Genomic DNA, 6,285 nt, shown 5'->3' on the forward strand with positions numbered 1-6,285 from the left:
TGGGTTACTGTACATTTAAAATTTGAGCTTTGAATAATTATTCTAATGTTTTTGTATTATAGTCATTACTCATTGTACCCAGCATTATGCTGTCAATAAGTATTTTGTTATTTTTTTTTGTACCCCCATATCGATAACGATATTGTAAGTTGTAGTCTATTGTATGATAGTGTTTGCTTTAAGTGTATAATATAATGTACTTCAGCTTACCGGATTATTAAAAAATCATCAGAGCTATAAAGTATTAAATGGGGCGGTCCAAAAGGAATGATGTCACTGCAGTTCAAAAGGGATGATTCAATGATCGTATAAATATTAGGGTGGTAATATGTTAGATTAAGGGTTTGTAAAAAAATAGTGGTAAAATATGACAGCAATGGGGTTAATGATAAAACGTATATTCGATTTCCAATTCTATATTTTTTCTTTGTTTAACTTATTAATCATTATATTATCGTTTGAAAACATAATTAGAATACTATATTTCCTGCAGAAACGTTTTGATTTTAATAACTATTCATATACATGATATACATACATGATCCTGTAAATTAAATTTGTACATACTTTGTACATATTTTATAAATACTTTATGGTTTGGTTCACGCGATGCGGCGGCCATATGCAACGAAATAAATTGTGGTGACGTTGTAATAACATCGAGCCCCACGATACAGTATTAGTGCCTGCATTGTGTACTTTTGAGATATCTCAATTATAATGAATAACTTTTAAAATGTTTATCTATTTTCAAATTATTATTTGTCGTGATAAAATATATACTCGACAATAACTAGATACATGTATAATCATTGACAAACCAGCTTTCATGTTTAGGCGATGCAAATATTTCTGGAAAATTTAACCACCCCTCCCCCCATAAAAAATGTCATATAATATACTGTATTATACAATGTATTGCATTTAGTAACTTAATACTTAAAACTACAAACTGTTATATTATTACCTGTATCATATATTATGTATTATACACGATGACTCGCTTCATTATAGATTCCAAAAGCTTCGTATGCAAAGAACTTTTTGTTTGTTTAGTGAAGTCGTTGCATACTCTGTACTCTTGACTTCGCCTATGCATGTAATTAAAAAGAATTTAATGATATCACAAATTTAAGTAATCGTATCCTGCAGTTATTTTTCACATTTATTGCGAGCTGGTAGATAAAATTGTTATGAATTACTATTTACTATAATATTTATATTTTAGACAAAAAGGTAGACATTTATAGTGGTGGAAATTTTATGCAATATGACAAAATCTAACCTATACTCTGACGTCTACGGTCTACTGACAACGGCTATTAAGTTAAGTATAGCAGTTTATCATAGTATAATTTTAAGGCAGGTTTTCACTATAGTTACACGTTCGCTTTTGATAAACGACCCCTCAAACGTTTCACAATGGTTAAATTAAGTATCTAACTGTGGTTATATTTTCATGTCTTGTACATAAAAAATACTGAGCTGAGTTTGACGAAACAGTAACGTGGTAATCATGTAATAAAATTGTATCACTAATCTGGTATACTAAAAGCTTACCATAAATACCAACCAATTACCAAAAAAAAAAAAGAGGATTTTTATGTGAACGTCAATGAACGTGTATTATGGAAACCTGCCTTTAGGCGGCTTGAGATATTTTCGATTTATCGGTAATTACATGTACTTAGTATCGGTTATTACTTATTACCATAGTCCACAACTACCTACCATAAATTTGAACTTAACTGTTGACCGCGTAGTTACATTAGGCTGTTCACTGAAGTAGAGTAAAAATCAGTTCTAACATAGGTAAGAAAAAAGATAGACTATATGCTATATAATGATCATTTTAATGATTAGTATATTGGTATATTTTATTTGATTAAAATATTATTTTGAAATATTTCTTGTAAGTTTTTAATTTTTAACTGTTTATAGAGTGGAATTAATTTTAATTTATCTATCAAGTACCTATATATGTATCTACACCAAATATATGAATAATTTATAGTTTATTATCTTTCCTTGTGATCTACATATTCACAAAATAAGAAACATTCTATAATAGAGGAATCCGTAATTCATTTTAAAATGAATAGGTACCGACTACCTATTGAATTTTTCCGAGTTCTAAAGTATTGTTATGTAGAATTACTGAAAACGCTGTATTGTGTGGTAATTACCGACGATACCGCATTATCGGTTATATTGTTGATACCGCGGTAGTGAACTTATACCGAGAATATCGATATCAAAATTTGAAATATTGCCAGCTCTATCGGTAGATATAAATCGTATTATCGTACTCTCAACTTGCGTGAAAATAGTCGGAAATCGTTAGAACTTTTCAACTGTAAACTGAAGAATCGAAACGCAGGCGAATCACTTTCCGGAAGACTTCTAAATACGCGGACGCATCGTCACGCCAAACGCGTTCCTCCCTTCCATCCGTCGATGGTGCGGCACACGCTGCCGGAATTGAAATTCGGCACCGGCAAAATCCAAGGGAATAAGCGATGCACGCAACGGGGTGCATGCTACTCATGACTCGTCAATGTTGGCTAAGTTACCAAGATTATTAGAATAATACACACCGTTGTTATCGAAGTTGTTCATCCGAATCCAAAATGAAGGAATTGTCTGGACGATGTACAATAATGTCAGTCGTTATTGTTACTCAGTACCGTTGCTGGAACTTCGTTGCAGGCAACATCTGACTTCAGGTTATTATAATATCAACTTAATCTATTTTTATAAAAAACCGTGGAATTTATTTATTTTTTAGTCTTTTAGCTGTAGGTTTTGAGTGACTGAATGTAATTCATCATTAAGATGAACTTACGAATACGTTTAATAATTCACATATAGGTACCTACATAATATTGTGTTAAGGAATGTTAGGTATAACTGTAATAAGTATAATTTAAAAAAATTGTAATTCTTTACGATTGGTATTTTTTGAATATCGATAAATTAATTAATATATTGTTTAATAAATATTTAATTTTCAAAAACATTTCAGCCTTAGGTATTTAAATTCACGATTTTTATTTAAAATAATTTGAAAATATTCTTGATTTTTAATTTTTCTATAGGTAAAAAAAATTAAATTATTATCATTATATTTTGAAAGTTTAAGTGTTTAACAATAAGTTTTCAAACAAAGTCAGAAAATGTTCTAATCGTAATTATTATTTTAAGTAGTTAAAGTCTTCTTCCACAAATCAATTTACTTATCACTTTTGTTGGGAAAATAATACAAATTAATAATTTCAAGTGACAACAATATTCAATATATAAGTACATCATAATCGTGAAGTTAACCGCCCAAAATAGAAAATATTAATTCAATTTTTCTTAAGTTTAGTTAGGTAGTATGTAGATATTTGTACCTAGTCATAAATTAAATATTTGCAAATTCAATGACTTAGTTTTTACTAGCATATTTGTTTATATTTTAACAATCTTCGCAATAAAACCTAGACATTTTGTTATTTCTTACAAGTTTTTGAGCATACCAAAATGTTTGTTATATATTGTAAATCATTATCTCTCTCTTGATTAATCATAAATACCTAAGCTAACCATATAGTTAGTGCCCGAAAGTTAAAAAATAAATATATAGTTAAAAGCGAGATGTGACTGTTAAATTTTAAATATATACTTATAAATAGGTAGATAAATATTTAAAAATTATGCACAAAATTTCTTCTTAGTAAAACATGTACTTAGTCGCCACTACTTACTTGAAATTGTAAAATACAAATAAAACATTTGTAAAATAGTAACTTACTCATTGTTATGGTTTTTAGTAATATGTATCATAGTATAATTGAATTTTCCTCTTTTTCCTACACTTAGAAATCGGCCTAGGGATACAATCTTAAGTTATCTGCTAAAGTTAAGATGAGCCACTCAAATTTGAGTACCAAGTCAAGTGAATGTACCTTTTTGAATAAAAATGGTTGTATAAAAATAATCAATGCTCAATTACATTTTAATAAGTTATAAATCATAATACAGTAGCGGCTCGTGGATTTTTAATGAAGTATTGCACATCAAAAAAAAATATAACCAATATTATATACACACACACACACACACATATATATATATATATATACTAAATATGTTATAAATAGTATTAAATAATTGTTTTCAAATTTTAGTTATTTATCAATTACCATTTATTTTGTTTATATTTTAAGTCTGGAGTAGGCCTACTTTTATTTTTTATTTTTATCTGCTTCTCCAACGAGATTGTTGAAAAATTACATTGTAGTATTTGCTGTACTGAATTAATTTTAAACATTTAAAACAAATACACGAATAATAATATACGTTAATGTTGGTGGTCGATAAAAACAGAAAAATGATTGTTGTTTTGAATTTCCGATGATGAATAATGATCGACTAACAGCTATCAACCTAATCGATTATTAGTTGATAATCGGAATATAATAAACGCGAATGGGAGTAAAAATAAATTATAATGCCGATGTCGACGCGTAACGACACGGCGCCGTCAAAAATAATTTACGGAAAACAACTTTATTAGTTATGTGCTCAGAAACAAATGTGCACATCAATTCCATTATAACGCGAGTTGCTTGTTTTAATTTTTACACTGTACAAATAATTTGCACAGCGATTTTGTGCACAACTGCAGTAGCACTACAATAATACACACCGACACCAATAACCTCCTGGCTATTTGTCCGTCGAAATAACCCAATCCAAATATTATATTATTTTCATAATATTCTGAATTTATATTTTTATATTTTGAAAAATAATCTTAATAACACTACAGGTACTTAGTTTATTTTTATTATTATGATTACTGTTTTCAATTTTTCTTGAGTTTGGGTAGATAGTGCACGAACCGTCACTGTCATAATATCATATTTAATTACATTTTTATAAATAGAGTAGCTGTCAATAAATCAAATACTTAGTGTAAAAATTTATCTTCAACACTAATTTTTAATTTTCTCGGTATTTATGTTAATAAGCTAGTACGTTATAAATTAGCAGTTGATTCGTAATCTCGAAGTGCAGTGATGTTACGGCAGTCAATAATAATTAAATTATATGATTTATTTCAGATAACATAATACATTTTACTAATACTAAAATTTATTAAATAAAGATATAATAACATAAAATGTAATCGAAGCGTTCCTATAGGTATAACATCTAAACGTATTATGTATATTGTATATAGTGCATTCGTATAATAATATATCACGCAGGAGGATGATGTATGTGTATATATTATATATTTACGTCATACATATATAATATCCATGGTAAATTATATACCGTTTCTATATATAGGTATGTGCATGCACGAGTTTGTTTCCGCAGATATACGGACAGTGAGTTATGCAGTTATATACAAAGGGGTGAACAAGTGGTGGGGATTGATGTTAGGTTATATTGTAAAATGACCAAATTCGATTCGTGTCCGCCATTTCGTTTGTGATTTCATTTCAGCCACCGCGCCGTAGCGCAAACATTATGCAATCCTTTTGAACCTCACCACCACCGCCGCCGTCCTTTGCCAACGATGCGTTTCGCCCTATAACCCTCTAAAATTTCCTCTTCCACCCCTTTGTTGCCTACACACCGTTACCAGCAATACCTACGACGGAATACGAAAATCCCATTTGCGGCAGCCACACGTATTCGGATTTAATCAAAACGTCCCCCCTTCCCCCATTCAAACAAACTTTTGCCCCGACCATCTCCGAAAAAGTCTGTTCCAAATACGTTGGTGTATTATATATAATACAACTATATATTAATAATTATATATGCACTGTACTCAAGTCCAAAATTATTATTATTGCGTATTTAATGCTTTAATATAATAATAACAGTATATTAATTTACATAGGTAGGTTATAGTTATCTGGCGTACGTATAGTAGCAGACAGGTGCGTAATGATATTGTATAGTAGTTAAATATTACACATAATGTGTGTAGGTATAATTTTATGCGTGTACTATGTATGTGTTTATATAATTATATAAATATATATTATATACGCATATAGTAAACATACTATACATATTTTAATGTATTATTATTATTATTATTATTATTTTTATTATTTTTATCACGTTGTAGAACTGGCTGCAGGAATAAAATAAATGTGGCGACCTGCGCTAAATTAATGTAATATTAATATATTTTTTAACCCTACTACCAGTTCTTTAATATTGGTACCTTGTTAAGATTATAAGTTATAAAGTATTGTTTAGTATATGTGTTTA

The sequence above is a fragment of the Melanaphis sacchari genome, unplaced genomic scaffold (assembly GCF_002803265.2).
Source record: "Melanaphis sacchari strain LSU unplaced genomic scaffold, SCAv2.0 Contig43_pilon_pilon, whole genome shotgun sequence".
Taxonomy (NCBI): Eukaryota; Metazoa; Arthropoda; class Insecta; order Hemiptera; family Aphididae; genus Melanaphis; species Melanaphis sacchari.